This window comes from Balaenoptera borealis, assembly GCF_965194805.1.
Source record: "Balaenoptera borealis genome assembly, chromosome: 19".
Classification (NCBI taxonomy): domain Eukaryota; kingdom Metazoa; phylum Chordata; class Mammalia; order Artiodactyla; family Balaenopteridae; genus Balaenoptera; species Balaenoptera borealis.
In genome coordinates this window covers 10,052,797-10,073,168 of record NC_138878.1, presented here as the reverse complement: position 1 = coordinate 10,073,168, position 20,372 = coordinate 10,052,797, and positions in this window count along the sequence as shown.

Genomic DNA, 20,372 nt, shown 5'->3' with positions numbered 1-20,372 from the left:
TCCTTATTAGGGTAGCACCAGTATATTCCTGACCCTCTGGACCAGAACTGTAGTGATAAGCCTGAAAACAAGCTTCAGCCTCTGATGCCTTCTGCAGCCTTTCCAGCATTGTTTAACACCAAATTCCCTATATAAATCACTTTCTGCTACAAATGTCTAAAGTGGTATTATATACTACTGAATATTTACTCTTAATCTTACAACTCAGATAATGAGCAAAGGCACATCTGTGTTTCATCCCCCAAACTACATTTTTATTGGGAAAAGTGCAACTGTCCAAATAAGCCAGGTAATTTAGGTCAAGACGAATAGCACTTCTTACCAGTCTTTGAAACACTCTTAAAGGAAATATATCTACAGAAACCTACTTCATTCCAAATTTGAATTCTCATTATTATACAGCAGCATACTGAATATTGAATGAGTATATCTCTATAAAACTTTAACAATGTGTAAAAAGTCAATTATGTCTCATGTAAAATAGTCTTAATTATAGCTGTGTGGTAGATTTCTTTAAATTCTGCATGTGATCACCAAACCTTGGGGAATAAGGAAGGAGAATGAATTCTTGACCTATAATTTTATAAGACAAACACTATCACAAGAAAGTAATATTGAGGGAGGAGCTTCAAGATGGCAGAAGAGTAAGACGTGGAGATCACCTTCCTCCCCACAAATACATCAGAAATACATCTACATGTGGAACAGCTCCTATAGAACACCTACTGAACGCTGGCAGAAGACCTCAGACCTCCCAAAAGGCAAGAAACTCCCCACGTACCTGGGTAGGGCAAAAGAAAAAAGAAAAAATAGAGACAAAGAATAGGGACGGGACCTGCACCAGTGGGAGGGAGCTGTGAAGTAGGAAAGGTTTCCACGCACTAGGAAGCCTCTTCGCGGGCAGAGACTGCGGGTGGCGGAGGGGGGAAGCTTCGGAGCCACGGAGGAGAGCGCAGCCACAGGGGTGCGGAGGGCAAAGCGGAGAGATCCCCGCACAGAGGATCGGTGCTGACCAGCACTCACCAGCCCGAGAGGCTTGTCTGCTCCCCCGCCGGGGTGGGTGGGGGCTGGGAGCTGGGAGCTGAGGCTTGGGCTTCGGTCGGATCGCAGGGAGAGGATTGGGGTTGGCGGCGTGAACACAGCCTGAAGGGGCTAGTGCGCCACAGCTAGCCGGGAGGGAGTCCGGGAAAAAGTCTGCAGCTGCCAAAGAGGCAAGAGACCATTGTTTCCGGGTGCGTGAGGAAAGGGGATTCAGAGCGCCGCCTAAACGAGCTCCAGAGACGGACGCGAGCCGCGGCCATCGGCGCGGACCCCAGAGACGGGCATGAGATGCTAAGGCTGCTGCTGCCGCCACCAGGAAGCCTGTGTGCGAGCACAGGTCACTCTCCACACCGCCCCTCCCGGGAGCCAGCGCAGCCCGCCACGGACAGTGTCCCATGATCCAGGGACAACTTCCCCGGGAGAACGCATGGCGCGCCTCGGGCTGCTGCAATGTCATGACGCCTCTGCCGCTACAGGCTCGCCCCACATCCGTACCCCTCCCTCCCCCGGCCTGAGTGAGCCAGAGCCCCCGAAGCAGCTGCTCCTTTAACCCCGTTCTGTCTGGGCGGGGAACAGACGCCCTCAGGCGACCTACACGCAGAGGCAGGGCCAAATCCAAAGCTGAACCCCGGGAGCTGTGCAAAGAAGAGAAAGGGAAATCTCTCCCAGCAGCCTCAGGAGCAGTGGATTAAATCACCACAATCACTTGATGTACCTGCACCTGTGGAGTACCTGAATAGACAACGAATTATCCCAAATTGAGGAGGTGGACTTTGGGAGCAACGATATATTTTTTTTTCCCCTTTTTCTCTTTTTGTGAGTGTGTATGTGTATGCTTCTGTGTGTGATTCTGTCTCTATAGCTTTGCTTTTACCACTTGTCCTAGGGTTCTCTCTGTCCGGTTTTTTTTTTTAGTATAGTTTTTAGCACTTGTTATCATTGCTGGATTTGTTTTTTGGTTTTGTTGCCCTCTATTTTCTTTCTTTTTTTTTTATTACTTAAAAAAATTTTTTTTAATAATTATTTTTTATTTTAATAACTTTTAAATTTTATTTTATTTTATTTTATTTTGTTTTATCTTCTTCTTTCTTTCTTTTTTTTTCTCCCTTTTATTCTGAGCCGTGGGGATGACAGGCTCTTGGTGCTCCAGCCAGGCGTCAGGGCTGTGCCTCCGAGGTGGGAGAGCCAACTTCAGCACACTGGTCCACAAGAGACCTCCCAGCTCCATGTAATATCAAATGGCGAAAATCTCACAGAGATCTCCATCTCAACACCAAGGCCCAGCTTCACTCAACGACCAGCAAGCTACAGTGCTGGACACCCTATGCCAAACAACTAGCAAGACAGGAACACAACCTCACCCATTAGCAGAGAGGCTGCCTAAAATCATAATAAAGCCACAGACACCCCAAAACACACCACCAGACATGGACGTGCCCACCAGAAAGACAAGATCCAGCCTCATCCACCAGAACACAGGCACTAGTCCCCTCCACCAGGAAGCCTACACAACCCACTGAACCAACCTTAGCCACTGGGGACAGACACCAAAAACAACAGGAACTACGAACCAGCAGCCTGTGAAAAGGAGACCCCAAACACAGTAAGTTAAGCAAAATGAGAAGACAGAGAAACACACAGCAGATGAAGGAGCAAGGTAAAAACCCACCAGAACTAACAAATGAAGAGGAAATAGGCAGTCTACCTGAAAAAGAATTCAGAATAATGATAGTAAAGATGATCCAAAATCTTGGAAATAGAATGGAGAAAATACAAGGAACGTTTAACAAGGACCTAGAAGAACTAAAGAGCAAACAAACAGTGATGAACAACACAATAAATGAAATTAAAAATTCTCTAGAAGGGATCAATAGCAGAATAACTGAGGCAGAAGAACGGATAAGTGAGCTGGAAGATAAAATAGTGGAAATAACTACTGCAGAGCAGAATAAAGAAGAAAGAATGAAAAGAATTGAGGACAGTCTCAGAGACCTCTGGGACAACATTAAATCCACCAACATTCGAAATATAGGGGTCCCAGAAGAAGAAGAGAAAAAGAAAGGGACTGAGAAAATATTTGAAGAGATTACAGTTGAAAACCTCCTTAATATGGGAAAGGAAATAATTAATCAAGTCAAGCAAGCACAGAGAGTCCCATACAGGATAAATCCAAGGAGAAACACGCCAAGACACATATTAATCAAACTATCAAAAATAAAATAATAAGAACAAATACTAAAAGCAGCAAGGGAAAAACAACAAATATCACACAAGGGAATCCCCAAAAGGTTAACAGCTGATCTTTCAGCAGAAACTCTGCAAGCCAGAAGGGAGTGGCAGGACATATTTAAAGTGATGAAAGGGAAAAACCTACAAGCCAGATTACTCTACCCAGCAAGGATCTCATTCAGATTTGATGGAGGAATTAAAAGCTTTACAGACAAGCAAAAGCTAAGAGAATTAAGCACCACCAAACCAGCTTTACAACAAATGCTAAAGGAACTTCTCTAGGCAGGAAACACAAGAGAAGGAAAAGACCTACAATAATAAACCCCAAACAATTAAGAAAATGGTAATAGGAACATACATATCAATAATTACCTTAAATGTAAATGGATTAAGTGCTCCAACCAAAAGACATAGACTGCCTGAATGGATACAAAAACAAGACACGTATATCTGCTGTCTACAAGAGACCCACTTCAGACCTAGGGACACATACAGACTGAAAGGGGGATGGAAAAAGATATTCCATGCAAATGGAAATCAAAAGAAAGCTGGAGTAGCAATTCTCACATCACACAAAAAAGACTTTAAAACAAAGACTATTACAAGAGACAAAGAAGGATACTACATAATGATCAAGGGATCAATCAAACAAGAAGATATAACAATTGTAAATATTTATGAACCCAACATAGGAGCACATAAATACATAAGACAAAGACTAACAGCCATAAAAGGGGAAATCGACAGTAACACAATCATAGTAGGGGACTTGAACACTCCACTTTCACCAATGGACAGATCATCCAAAATGAAAATAAATAAGGAAACACAAGCTTTAAATGATACATTAAACAAGATGCACTCAATTGATATTTATAGCACATTCCATCCAAAAATAACAGAATACACTTTCTTCTCAAGTGCTCATGGAATATTCTCCAGGACAGATCATATCTTGGGTCACAAATCAAGCCTTGGTAAATTTAAGAAAATTGAAATCATATCAAGTATCGTTTCTGACCACAACGCTATGAGACTAGATATCAATTACAGGAAAAAATCTGTAAAAAATACAAGCACATCGGGCTTCCCTGGTGGCGCAGTGGTTGAGAGTCTGCCTGCCAATACAGGGGACATGGGTTCGAGCCCTGGTATGGGAAGATCCCACATGCCGTGGAGCGACTGGGCCCGTGAGCCACAACTACTGAGCCTGCGCGTCTGGAGCCTGTGCTCGGCAACAAGAGAGGCCGTGATAGTGAGAGGCCCGCGCACCGTGATGAAGAGTGGCCCCCACTTGCCACAACTAGAGAAAGCCCTCGCACAGAAACGAACACCCAACACAGCCATACATTTAAAAAATTTTTAAAAATTTAAAAAAATAAAAAAACAAAATACAAGCACATGTAGGCTAAACAATACACTACTTAATAACCAAGAGATCACTGAAGAAATCAAAGAGGAAATCAAAAAATACCTAGAAACAAATGACAATGAAAACACAATAACCCAAAACCTATGGCATGCAGCAAAAGCAGTTCTAACAGGGAAGTTTATAGCAATACAATCCTACCTTAAGAAACAAGAAACATCTCAAATAAACAACCTAACCTTACACCTAAAGCAATTAGAGAAAGAAGAACAAAAAAACCCCAAAGTTAGCAGAAGGAAAGAAATCATAAAGATCAGATCAGAAATAAATGAAAAAGAAATGAAGGAAACGATAGCAAAGATCAATAAAACTAAAAGCTGGTTCTTTGAGAAGATAAACAAAATTGATAAACCATTAGCCAGCCTCATCAAGAAGAAAAGGGAGAAGACTCAAGTCAGTAGAATTAGAAATGAAAAAGAAGTAATAACTGATACTGCAGAAATACAAAGGATCATGAGAGATTACCACAAACAACTCTATGCCAATAAAATGGACAACCTGGAAGAAATGGACAAATTCTTAGAAATGGACAATCTACTGAGACTGAACCAGGAAGAAATAGAAAATATGAACAGACTAATCACAAGCACTGAAATTGAAACTGTGATTAAAAATCTTCCAACAAACAAAAGCCCAGGACCAGATGGCTTCACAGGTGAATCCTGTCAAACATTTAGGGAAGAGCTAACACCTATCCTTTTCAAACTCTCCCAAAATATAGCAGAGGGAGGAACACTCCCCAACTCATTCTACGAGGCAACCATCACCCTGATACCAAAACCAGACAAAGATGCCACAAAGAAAGAAAACTACAGGCCAATATCACTGATGAACATAGATGCAAAAATCCTCAACAAAATACTAGCCAACAGAATCCAAAAGCACATTAAAAGGATCATACACGATGATCAAGTGGGGTTTATCCCAGGGATGCAAGGATCCTTCGTTATAGCAAATCAATCAATGTGGTACACCATATTAACAAATTGAAGGAGAAAAACCATATGATCATCTCAATAGATGCAGAGGAATCTTTCGACAAAATTGAACACCGATTTACAATAAAAACCCTCCAGAAAGTAGGCATAGAGGGAACTTACCTCGACATAATAAAGCCATATATGACAAACCCACAGACAACATCATCCTCAATGGTGAAAAACTGAAACCATTTCCACTAAGATCAGGAACAAGACAAGTTTGCCCACTCTCACCTCTATTATTCAACATAGTTTTGGAAGTTTTAGCCATAGCAATCAGAGAAGAAAAAGAAATAAAAGGAATCCATATCAGAAAAGAAGAAATAAAACCATCACTGTTTGCAGATGACATGATAATATACATAGAGAATCCTAAAGATGCTACCAGAAAACAACTAGAGCTAATCAATGAATTTGGTAAAGTAGCAGGATACAAAATTAATGCACAGAAATCTCTTGTATTCCTATACACTAATGATGAAAAATCTCAAAGTGAAATTAAGAAAACACTCCCATTTACCACTGCAACAAAAAGTATAAAATATCAAAAAAAAAAAGTATAAAATATCTAGGAATAAACCTACCTAAGGAGACAAAAGACCTGTATGCAGAAAATTATAAGACACTGATGAAAGATATTAAAGAGGCTACAAACAGATGGAGAGATATACCATGTTCTTGGATTGGAAGAATCAACATTGTGAAAATGACTGTACCACCCAAAGCAATCTACAGATTCAATGCAATCCCTATCAAACTACCACTGGCATTTTTCACAGAACTAGAGCAAAAAATTTCATAATTTGTATGGAAACGCAAAAGACCCCAATTAGCCAAAGCAATCTTGAGAAAAACGGAGCTGGAGGAATCAGGCTCCCTGACTTCAGACTATACTACAAAGCTACAGTAATCAAGACAGTATGGTACTGGCATTAAAACAGAAATATAGATCTATGGAACAGGATAGAAAGCCCAGAGATAAACCCACGCACATATGGTCACCTTATCTTTGATAAAGGAGGCAAGACTACACAGTGGAGAAAAGACAGCCTCTTCAATTATTGGTGCTGGGAAAACTGGACAGCTACATGTAAAAGAATGAAATTAGAACACTCCCTAACACCATACACAAAAATAAACTCAAAATGGATTAAAGACCTAAATGTAAGGCCAGACACCATCAAACTCTTAGAGGAAAACATAGGAAGAACACTCTATGACATAAATCACAGGAAGATCCTTTTTGACCCACCTCCTAGAGAAATGGAAATAAAAACAAACATAAACAAATGGGACCTAATGAAACATAAAAGCTTTTGCACAGGAAAAGCTGTCCAAGGAAAACATAAACAAGACAAAAAGACAACCCTCAGAATGGGAGAAAATATTTGCAAATGAAGCAAATGACGAAGGATTAATCTCCAAAATTTACAAGCAGCTCATGCAGCTCAATATCAAAAAAAAACCCAATCCAAAAATGGGCAGAAGACCTAAACAGACATTTCTCCAAAGAAGATATACAGATTGCCAACAAACACATGAAGGAATGTTCAACATCATTAATCATTAGAGCAATGCAAATCAAAACTACAATGAGATATCATCTCACACTGGTCAGAATGGCCATCATCAAAAACTCTACAAACAATAAATGCTGGAGAGGGTGTGGAGAAAAGGGAACCCTCTTGCACTGTTGGTGGGAATGTAAATTGATACAGCCACTATGGAGAACAGTACGGAAGTTACTTAAAAAACTAAAAATAGAACTACCATACGACCCAGCAATCCCACTACTGGGCATATACCCTGAGAAAACCATAATTCAAAAAGAGTCGTGTACCACAATGTTCATTGCAGCTCTATTTACAATAGCCAGGACATGGAAACAACCTAAGTGTCCTTCAACAGATGAAAGGATAAAGAAGATGTGGCACATATATACAATGGAATATTACTCAGCCATAAAAAGAAACAAAATTGAGTTATTTGTAGTGAGGTGGATGGACCTAGAGTCTGTCATACAGAGTGAAGTAAGTCAGAAAGAGAAAAACAAATACCGTATGCTAACACATATATATGGAATTTAAAAAACAAAGAAAAAAAATGGTCATGAAGAACCTATGGGCAAGATGGGAATAAAGACTCAGCCCTACTAGAGAATGGACTTTTGGATACGGGGAGGGGGAAGGGTAAGCTGAGACAAAGTGAGAGAGTGGCATGGACATATATACACTACCAAACGTAAAATAGATAGCTAGTGGGAGGCAGCCGCATAGCACAGGGAGATCAGCTCGGTGTTTTGTGATCACCTAGAGGGGTGGGATAGGGAGGGTGGGAGGGAGGTAGACGCAAGAGGGAAGAGATATGGGGATATATGTATATGTATAACTGATTCACTTTGTTATAAAGCAGAAACTAAAACACCATTGTAAAGCAATTATACTCCAATAAAGATGTTTAAAAAAAGAGAAAGTAATATTAATCACCTTGTGCTGATTCTTAATTGTGGACTTCAAAACCAACAAGGGATTAATTTCCAAAATATACAACCAACTTATACAGCTTAATACCAAAAGAAACCCAATCAAGAATGGGCCGAAGACCTAAATAGACATTTCTCCAAAAAAAGACATACAGATGGCCAAGAAGCACATGAAAAGATGCTCAACAGCATTAATTATTAGAGAAATGCAAATCAGAACTACAATGAGGCATCACCTGACACTGGCCATCATCAAAAAGTCTACAAATAATAAGTGCTGGAGAGGGTGTGGAGAAAAGGGAACCCTCCTACGCTGTTGGTGGGAATATAAGTTGGTGTAGTCACTATTGAAAACAGTATGAAGGTTCTTTAAAAAACTAAAAATAGAGTTACTATATAATCCAGCAATCCCACTTCTGTGCATGTATCAGGAGAAAACTCTTAATTTGAAAAGATACATGCACCCCAGTGTTCATTGCAGCAGTATTTACAATAGCCAAGACATGGAAGCAACCTAAATGTCCATCAACAGATGAATGGATAAAGAAGATGTGGTACATATACACAATGAAATACTATCCAGCCGTAAAAAAATGAAATAACAACATTTGCTGCAACATGGATGGACCTAGAGATTATCATACTAAGTGAAGTAAGTCAGAAAGAGAAAGACAAATATTATATGATACCACTTATCTGTGGAATCTAAAAAAATGATGCAAATGAACTTATTTACAAAACAGAAACAGACTCAGAAACAGAGAAAACAAACTTATGGTTACCAAAGGGGAATAGGGGTGAGGGGTAAATTAGGAATTTGGTATTAACAGATACACACTACTATACATAAAATAGATAAACGACAAGGACCTCCTGTACAGCACAGGGATTATATTCAGTATCTTTCAATAACCTATAACGGAAAAGAATCTGAAAAAGAATATATGTATGTACATGTATAACTGAATCAGTTTGCTGTACACCTGAAACATTGTAAATCAACTATACTTCAATTTTTAAAAATTGTGGACTGCAAAAATAACTTATTTCATGATATTACCAAATTTAGTCTCATTAAACAAGATAAAGCAGTCCAGTCAGTAGGAAATGGATCCCTGTTTCTAGTGATCCATTTAGAAATAAACAAGTGCACAAATCTTGGTTTCCAGTACAGCAAGCTTGGGAGACAGAAACAGAAGAAGCAGGCCCTGCTTCTGATAACAGGAAGAGAATGACACTGTAAAATGTCAGAGGCCAGGTCATACAGCAGGTCTGCCATGAATCACATTCTGTTTGTGGATAAGATACCTTGAATTTTATTCAACTCTACCATGTTCTCCCCCTCAACCAAACAATCTAATCAGGTTGGACACCAAGAAGCAGCCAAATATAATCCAGGAAGAATCACCCTCAGAGCCTTGGGTACCCTATGTTAGGATAAACGGACCATGAGGGCCCACCACCCTAAGAAGACCAGGAGACTGGGGAGTTCGTGCCACTAGTTTGTGTTAAAGAAAGAAAAATTAAAGCAATGAAAGAGGCTCTCACACCAGACTTACTGAATCAGAATCTGTCTTTTAACAAGATCCCAGGTGATTTATCTGCAAATTAAATTTCGAGAAGCATGGATCTATGATTCATTGGCAATTACCAGCTGTACTCTCAGAAGAACAAAGTAAAGAGAATAATACTCTTGGCTTTGTAACAGAGAAATGTATTCCTAGTCGCAGGAGAGAATGCTCTGAAAAATAAATACAAATATATGCCAAGGGTGTGGGAAACCAACCAACACATTCTGAATAAAATCAATGCTGGGCTGAGGATCCTGTTCTACGGAAGAGTCACGTCAGGATTATCAGTCCCACGTCTTATAGTTTAATAGCCTTGAAATGTGTCCTGTGAGGGAGGAACGGCATTATTATGCTATGAGCCAATTCAGATACAGTTTAATTAAGTAATATGCAAGGTCATGGAGCACAACTGGCAGAGTGATTTAGAACAGAATTAACTACTCCTTTCATTGTGGCCATTTCTGGTTGTCATCGAACACTGCAGCACATAAACTCTAAGAAAGGTTCTGGCATTGCAGATGTATCCCTGCAGTCAGGGGAACTGAATTCTCTCTCTCTCTCTCTCGGAAGCCATAGAAACCCATCCCATCTTTCTGTTTTTAGTCCTTTGCTGATTCTAGGGGCTTTCTATCAAATAATTTGTTGTCAAACAGTTGTTCCCCTTGCAGCTGACAAGGAGACCAGCATTTGCAGCCTCGGGTTGTGTCCTGTGTTGGCTCTCTCCCAAATGTCATTCCCTACCAGGCTTTCTTTCAACTGATGCATTAGGGTCTTGAATGGCTACATGAAATTAACTGGAAACTGACATGCATGAGAAAAGATGTTCCTTTCCAATACTGACTCTCCACCCATCTGTCATTTCTTCCTTCTCTGTCAGCTTCACAGTTTCCCACAAATCCCAAGCAGCTTGATACAAGTATGATCATCAGAGGGGTTTTGTACATTAATGCAAAGTATGCCCTGGCAACACTTAGGATATTCTGCCCAGACTAGACTAATTGATGCCCTCCCGTAGAAGAGTGTGTGTCAAGAGAGTGCAGAACCAAGCCACGTTCCTTTGAATTAGCTCTCCACTAAAATTATTATAAAACATTTCCAATAAAATTATCCAAAAAAACCAAGGTCCTTTAATTAACTTTGATGACTTTTGTCAATTATAAAATTAAATCAAAACTTTCTTACCTACAGCAAAAATGTATCACCTGATAATATGAGAAAGAAAAGAGAAAGAGAGAGACAAGGATAAATGATTGATAGATAGATAGATAGATAGATAGATAGATAGATAGATAGATAGATAGATGATGGATGGATAGATAGATAGATAACGTATAAACAGATGCAACAAATTCTGAGACCCTAAAAGAGGGCCAAGAGATGTTAACAGTGCTAGTTACAATAGAAGATCCAGAAAAATGAGAAATCCTATTTTCAAGGAAAATTTAATTAATTAAAATTTGTTCCAAGAATAAGTATTTGAGCTCCATAAAAGATAAGTTTATATACAATAGAACATATGTGGCAGGAATTGGAGATAAGGACTTGCATAGGTATGAGTTGATAAGACGTAGTTAAAGATTAAGGAAGAATATTTGCTTTGCAGTGAGGAGAAGACAGCTGAATATTTAAAGCAAGCCACACAAAAGAAACCAAGGTGGTGAAGCAGAAAGTAAGACCAGTATTTTTAGTCATTTATTAATTCAGTCAGTAAACAATCATTAATCCCCTTCTCCTGGAAGAAAGACCAAGACAGATCCAGGTCACTCCATCCCTATTCTGTAACCACTTATGTTATTGCTGCTGGGAGAAATAAACTCATGAACTGATGAATGAAAGGAACATGCAATTCCACTGACTACCCTTTCAGGCTATTTTAAGTAGGAGGCCATAGATAAGATGCTAGCAAGTTGGTTTAAAGTTGGATCCAAAAAACTCTTTAAAAGTTAGGATGACTATTCATTTTGTCACTGAATTTTTCCTTTTACCAAATTATGTACCTTAAATTTACATTAAATTTCTAGTTTCAGCAGTGGACTCAAAATACATGATTAAAAATATGGTCTGTGCACCTAAATATTTTCAAAATTATTTTAATTTATTTAAATGGCAAAGGCAAACATTATTTATAAAAGAGGTTATCAAAATAGGCCAAAAGTAATGTGGTAGGCTGAATAATGCACCCCCCTACTCCCCCCCCCGCCATAAAGATGTTTATGCCCTGTTCCCAGAAACTGTGAATATATTACTTTATGTGATAAACGGACTTTGCAAATATAAGTTACGGCTCTTAAAGCAGGGAGATTATCCTGGATTATCTGTTCAGGCCACGTGTAATCACAAGGTCCTTAAAAGATGGAAGAGGGAGAGTCAGAATCAGAGAAGGTGACGTGATGTTAGAAGCAGAGATCAGAAACAGAAAGAGAGAGAGATTGAAAGATATTATGTCATTGTCTTTGAAGATGGGAGACAGGACTAGAAGCCATGAAACACAGGCAGCCTCTAGAAGTTGGAAAAGGTAGGGAAATACATTCTTCCCTAGAGCCTCCAGAAGGAATTCAGTCCTGCTGGCACCTTAATTTTAGGACTTCTGACCTCCAGAACTGTAAGATAATAAATTTGTGTTGTTTGAAGATATTAAATTTCTGGTAATTTGTTACAACAGCAACAGCAAACAAATGCAAGTATACAAAACGTTGTTTAACATCATTCATTGACATTAAAATAAAAATTAAATCACAATGAGAAAACAGTTTATACAAACCAGACTCACTAAAAATGGTGGAACTACTAAAAATGGAAACTATTGCGTATTGGGGAGGCTGTGGCGTTACAGAAGCACTCATACTGGTGGTGGGAATGTAAGTTGGTGCAATCACTGTGGCAGACTGTTACCCTACTGGCTCCCATTTACTCTCCCATTTGTGTCGGGCATGGTCACGTGACTTGCTTGGCCAATGAAACGTCAGCTAATGGAAAGTAAACAGAGGCTTGGTAAGTGCCAGGACGTTGGAGCCCTCTTGGGACAAGGCTGTCACCATATGGGGAAGAACAGTGTAGTACCTCGGGGTCACCATATGAGGAAGAACAGTGTAGTACCTCGGGGTATGGGAGAAGACCTGTAGACAGAGGGACACAGTCAGTTATTCTAGCTAAGCCCCTCCCTAGTCAACCTTCTGGGTGTGTATGCAAAACTAGCAGAAGAACACAGCCTGCCCAGAGAACTGTGAGAAATAATACCTTGTTATTTTAAGCCACTGAGCATAGAAGACTAGTTTGTGCTTCAGATCCCATAAAGTTAGGGCAAGGGAAGCACCAGGAACTTCTAGAAGCTAAAGTGTACAAGCATTAGAAACAGAAGGATGAGTTAGAGGCCCCAGGTTTCCTCCATAACGCGCCCTGCATCTGGCTGCCTCCTTGACTCTCCTGCTCTCTGGACAGGCACTAGGACTCCAGGGCACAAGTCTCGTGCTGAAAACAAAGGGAACAGGTGAAAGTATCCACTGAGAAGCAAGACTCCGATGCATCAACCAAATTCACGTAATCAGTCTTAGAATTTCCAGCCACACTGGGAGGGACACCAAGCCAATTTGCAGACAGCTAGAGGTCCCTTGTGAGATAGCTCTGTTGGGTCACCACACAAGGAGGACCACTGGAGGACAATGCCCAAGCTACCCTCACTCCTGAGCTTCCAAAAAAGTTTTATGTAACTTTCTCAAAAACATGAGTAGACAGGCAAGTCCAACTGGCATTGAGGTAAAGCTCCTACCGTAACAGACACAAAACCAAAAAAGAGAGAACAAAGGGAAATTGGTGTTTGGAGCAGATTTTTTTTTAATGCTATAATTGATATCCTCAAAGAGATTTGAGAAGGTATTTTATTGGAGAAACAAGAACAGGAGAATATAAGAAAAGAACACCTGGAGGACACTAAAGAGCCCTTGGAAACTGCAATACAATAACCGAAATGAAATTTTTTTCTTTCAAAAAGAAGTTTGAAAGATAAACTTAAGGGACTCTCCAAGAAGATAAGAAGACAACAGCAAAAAGCAAACAAACAAACAACAACAACAAAACAGCAAAAAAAGGGAAACAGTAGAGGAAAGATAGGAAAAGTAAAGTATCTATCCGGGAGGGCCAAATCCAACAATAGGATTTCTGGAAAGATAAAATGGAAAAATTAAGGGGAAGAAATTGTCCCCAAAAAATCAGCCAACAAATTTCCCCAGAACTGACATGAAAGTTCAGATTGAGATGGCTCCCCAAACCCAGCATGATGTAAAAAAACCACGTCAAACAGGTTTTCAGAATTTTTCAAAAAATAAAAATTTGAAAGTCTCCAGAGGGCCAGGCATTCAATCTTCAATTAGATGGAAAATCAACATGGCATCAGACTTCTCAGAAGAAACACCAGAAAGATGCTAGAAAAATCGCCTAAGAGTTCTGAGGGAAGATTATTTTCAGTGGAATGGGATCCTGTTTTTAATATATGCAAGTGAAAGTTCTGACTTTAGTTTTTGCTCAACTAGCACTTGGGAGTATCAGAGACAACTGTCTACTTTGTGCTGTCAGTGAACAGGACATCGAAAACCTGCACCATGTCTGAGAGAAAAATAAAAGGAATGTTCGTGTATGTCCCGCAAGATGTGTATCAATTTCCTAATTAACATATTTGATTTGTATCTCATGCTTCCTAAATAACGGTAATAGCAATAATAATAATAAAGTTTTGCATCAGAAGGAGCAATGCTCTGCAACGAAAGATCTAGAGAGTCTGTATTCTATATTCTAGAATACAATTCTTATTCTATATTCTAAAATAAAATATTCATTGAGGCTTTTAAATGGGTCTGAACTCATACCAATCAGAAGAAATGTTCAAATGAATCTCTTTCCTTTACACAGGAGAAATGGCATAAATTTATTGAACAGTATTTAGCAATTTATACACACCAACTCTTAAAGCTCAGCACATCTCTTCTCAGTAAGAAATTACAAAAGGGGTGGTAGATTTTTATCGTTTAATATGACATCATAGTTTTTCCTTTATCAAATTAAGTGGATTAAAAGTATATATTATCTTTCAGTTTTTTAGTGGAAGACATATGTGAGATGTATAGTTTGGACATTCTGGAGGCAACACTCGCACTTTATTTTTCCCTATATGACTTAGGGAAGTAGACTTCTCTATTGTAGTTCAGTATGAGGAGAAAGTTTTCAATAAATACATAATAAGTAAGAGAATAAAATTTTAAAAAATATTTTTCAATATAAGATATTTGTAAAGTCTGATAATAGATACTAGACAAGAAGTTTAAATAGGATGAATTTTATTTAACTTTCTACTTAGTAAACTTAGTTTTAGAAATATTTCTACTCTGGTAGAATTCTATACAATCAAGTTCTTGGTATTACAGAAATATCTACATGATGCTTGTAATTCATAAGGTCCTGCAAGATATGGAGAAAAGCCTGGCCAGAAACAAAATTCACCCATCTACCAAAATTTGCCAATTCTACCATGAACTAAATGACAACATATACAACAACCTCTCTCTCTATCTCAGCATCTAGAAATATTATCTCAAAAAAAAAAAAAAGAATTACAGTGTGCCACTATAGTCTGTTATAATTTGACATAAAAATTTTATGTTCTCATACATTCTGTACCAAGTTTCAATGTAACTGTTAGCAAGGGACCAAAACCCCATGTCTGTCTGCGTGAAAAACTGGCCATGTGTCCTTTATAATGCATTCCAGAGCTCCCCCATCTATGCGTTATTTCTTTATTATTAATTCTGAGTCTCCAGTTGCCAGTGAGGCAGTGAGAATGGGAGATAATAAGCCAGTGTGTCCTCTTGCCCCGAATGTCTTCTTATATGCGTCACTCTTCTTGCACTCTTCTCCATCCCATCCCATTCTGGAGGATGCCACGTCGAAATAGAAAATATGTATTGCTTGTATTACACCTCCTCGAGTTTCCAGGCTCCTCTCCTAAGCTCCCGAAAGTTTTTGAGGCAGCTCAGAAACCATGAAAAGAAGTGAGAGGAAAAGATACACTATGAGCCAGGTCCTATCGTAATGCAGGTGCTAATAAGCATGTTTACTTTGGCTCATACTCTCTAATATTAAGAGGATTATTATTTTATTGCAATTTTATAGATGAGTCGATTGTGACTCCGAATTTAAATAATTTCTGCAGTCCACGGAGCTAGCAAATGGCAAAGCCAGGATTCGCAGCCCAGACCACTGGCCCCCGAGTGTTAGCCTTGCCAAGCTGCCCGGGTGCGTCTCATTCTCCGCTCTCTGCCTCTTCCTTGCTGTCCCCCAGTTAAATCAGTTAAGGGCTCCACTGCCCTTGTACAGTTTGCCATTTAGAATTACTGTTACTGAAGATGAACTGAAGGCCATTTGACGCAGCGGGTTTTGAACAATGACCTCCAAGCTCTGTGTCTCAGAACCTCAATATATCTAACCAGGATCAAAAAGAAAACTTTATAAATACCATAGGAAAAAATCAAAACACAATTATTTTTAATTTGCTGATTTCATCTCCCGAGAGTGCTTTTAGAAAAATAATGAGATAAATAATTACAAAGTCATAACTAGATGGTACTTAACATTTTACAAATGCAGTACACTCAGAACCATGTGAAATAATGATGGTATTCATTCCTATTCATCTTCTCTTACTCTCACGCAAGAATAAAAATGGAATGTTCTGGTTACATTTCATTTTTCCTCTTCTTCCATTCTGCTCTGCTCTATGCCCTGCGAGGCTGAAATCTACAGACTACGATTTCCAGGCTTCCCCACCTTCGGCTCCCCATTAGATTCAGCCAGTGAGAGACACAGGAACATGAACTGTAGGAGAAGGAGAGAGTCAAGATCTTTTTATTCCTGTCCCCTCCCCGCCAGATTATGGCGTTGGCAATGGCTGTGTTCTTTTCTCTGCAGCCACAGCTCCTGTCGTGTGGCTGTTCTCCCTCTGCTACAGCTTCCATCACATCCCAAGAATAGCTTCCTCTCCACAGCCCTGCAGACCGGATGGAGGTGACAGCTTTGAGAAGTTATCAGTTCCTTGGTGATTCAACAGCACACCAATTAAACTCTCTCCTCAGTTGACTCTCTGGTTGTGACAACTGTCTCCTGACTGTGAGAGTAATGACTACCAGAGTTACCCCCAAAGCGTACCCTCAAAATAGGATAATGGGATAGGATTGCTCCCGTATTTCATCAAGGCAGAAAACGCCTCCCTGATGGGGAAAATGGACCTTACAGCTCTGCGGCCTGCAGTGGCATTACTGTTACTCACACCAACACTCCTGGTGGCGTGGGACAAAGGTCGGGGGCAGGGTAAGGTTGGCACTTAGTTACCAAAGCAACAATACTATTTATCAAGATGTGAGGTGGGATAGCTATTCCTGACTGCTCTGGGGAGTGTAACCAAGGGAACAGATACATTTAAAGTGTTGATTTAATTCCAAGTACTGCGGATTGCAACCCTGTAAGCCTTACAGGGTGATGTTCAACTCTGCCTGCCCTACAGAGTTAAACATGTAACTTGCAGGTCTCCTAGGCTAAGGTAAAGCCTTGGTTGAAAAGAAGTGGGATTCTGCATGGCAGTGGCTGAAGCATATTTGAGGTTGAAAAATCAGAATCTCCAAATCTCTCTGTTACCATCAGAAGTATACGATTGAAGAAAAAAATAGTATTAAATTTGGGCTAAATTTATTTATATGCGCCCATATAATCTGGGATTATATGGGTGCATATAATCCCAAACTTGGGATTTAATAAATTGATTTAAGCACCCGGGAATGGTATTAGCATTCCGCATGATGGATCAATTCTTTCATCAATAGGCATTTATAGTAAAAAAAAAAAAAAAAAAAAAAGGTTAAAATGAGAACTCCTAAGGTAAATCGTGAATGAATGGGGTCAATGACTTAGAAAATGGACCTAATCTATGCAAACTGCTCAGCTACCCCTAAACCTACCCCAGGAAGGGACAGGATACGACTTTCACAGAACATTAAATATTTTGTTGTGAGGCTGGCACCACTGTGAAGAGTTTTACTCAGGATGCCCTCAATGGTCAGCTGCCCAGATGACCCACCCCTGTGGATCCAAGGCACCCCCTTTTTCCGGTTACCCTGGGGCTTGTTCAGTGGTCCCACATACAAAGCGGCCAAGGTAGCAAGAACGGAGGCTCCGTGTGAGCGCAATAGCAGGAACCCCCACATCTGACCTGGCTGCTGCTAGCGCTGTGTCCACTCTGCCAGCAGCGGAAGCCAGCGCCAAAGCCTGATATGGCCTCGTTCCCCTGATGGCCAGAACCACCATCACCCAGTAATTCACCAAAACGACCAACACAAAGGGACAGAGGAGAGGCCCCGCCCTCCACTCTCCGGGCCTTTTAGAAAGCATGGCGCTGTTCCTCTGGCCACGTATGTGCAAATCCTCCAGGACAGCAATGTGGTAGACATCAAGGGAACGGCACTGTTCACAAAGGAGCCCCGAGTCAATGTTCCTAGGGCGAAACCGGAAGCGTCCACAGTGTCAGGCGGCAAGCTGTTGGCATTGCTGCAGCAATGAAACAAAGGTTCTTGCCAAGAGAATTAATTTACGAACTGAGCACATACACTCCGAGAGCAGAGACTGCTCCCTGAAGCATGTGAAGGGAATGATCAGAGAGAGAAAGAAGGAAGCTGAACAGAAAGTCACATGGGCTGGGCTGAAGCGCCAGCCTGCTCTGCCCAGAAAAGCGCGCTTTGTGAGAACCACCGAGAAAGGGGCTGAGCTGCTGGAACCCACTCCCTACCAACTCATGGCGCAATAGGCATTAAAAAAAGAAAAAAGAAAAAAGATTGTGAAAAACACAAACAAAACAACAAACCAGTAAGTAGCACTCTTGCCACTGCTAAAGCTCTGACCAATTTCCGGACCAGGTTCTTGCCCCTCGGGCCTCGGCAAAGGGACCACTGTCCGCGGTGACCAGACCCTGGTGACCTCCTGATGCCCTTGCCTGCTCTTCACTTACGCCTCCACCTGGCTCTTCGTTACACTCTCTTAGTTCACTCAGAGGGTGCCATCCGCTGCCTGCCAGGGCCCGACTCATCCACGGTTGTCATGTCTGTGAATATCAGGTCAGCTGTACACGGTGACTCAAGACTTTGGGAAGAGTACACCCTCACAAGGTATCATTACATAATGTTTTCTTTTGTGAGCTAAAAATTGTTTTTAGGTCTTTGTATAAGGGATGGCTTCATTTCTTCTAAGTAAAGACATTAATGTTTGATGATACTTGTGAATTATATACAGTTGACCCTTGAACAACAAGGGGATTAGGGGTTCTGACCCCTGTGCAGTTGAAAATCCATATATAACTTTACAGTCGGCTCTACTTATCCATGGTTCTCCATCCACAGATTCAACCCAATTGCAGCTCCTGTACCCTGTAATACATGTTTATTGAAAAAACTCCCCGTATAAGTGGGCCCACCACCAGTTCAAACCTGTGTTGTTCAAGGGTCAACTGTAATTCCCTTTTTGTCATTATTTGTTCAGTAAACATATTTACTATTCATTTGTTCAGTAAACGTATTTACTATTTATCTCCACTGTGCTTAGTACTATGAATACAGCAGTGAACAAGGCCCCTACTCTTATGGAGTTTCAAGACATTAAAAAAAAAAAAATGAAATTAACAAAATAAGTAGAGATGAGTCCTGGTGTTAATAGGAAAGGAGTCAGTCAGGTGATGCCATGAAGGAGGCGACTTTCGATCTGAGGGACAGGACGAGTCGGGGGCGGGGGTTGGTGTCCTCCTTATTCTCCATTGTCTGCTTTAGTTCAGGTGTTTACATTCTCATGTACCCAAGAGAATGGCTCATCCCCAGCTCCAGGAGGTAAACGTTGGTGACTCCAAGCCAACCATGGTAATTCCACCCCCTTGACACTGAGTCATTCAAGCTTGGGCATGACACACGACCCCACTGAATGGGACATACAGGGATATCCGCGGGGCACCTTCCTGGAAGGATTTTTTTCTAAGAAAAAAAAGACATAGATACAAAGGTTCCTTCTTTTTTGTGTGCATATCACCATAAACACCTGTGATGCTTGAAACTGCGACAGACAACTTCCAATCGTGAGGTGACAAGGCTGTGTCCAGCCATGTCCTGAGGATAGCAGAGCAGAAAGATGAACAGAGCTGGGTCCTGGATGGCGCTGCTGAGCTGATAAACCTTGGACTCCCCAGCCCTTTAATTACTTACGCCATGCTTAGTTAGCTTAAGAGCATTCAGGTAGGCAAGAATTCAAGGAAGCCATCACATTTAAGCTGAGACCTGGAAGTTGAGAAGAGGCCAGCAATTGAAAAAGTAGGGGGCAGCGTGCCAGGAGGAGGGAAAACAAGGATAAAGACCCACTACCTGCAAAGGACAGGGCCCCCAGCTGCTAAATAGCCCCAGCCTGTGTACACGCATTGTCAGTCAGCGGTGTCCCCAACTTTTTATTGTCTTCACATTTCATTTTCTAGGATCTAATATTTATCCTATATGTATTTCTGTAAGCAGTCTTAAATAATATTTGGAGAGTATAAAAAAAGAAAGAAATCCCCAAACTCCACAACTTTCCCA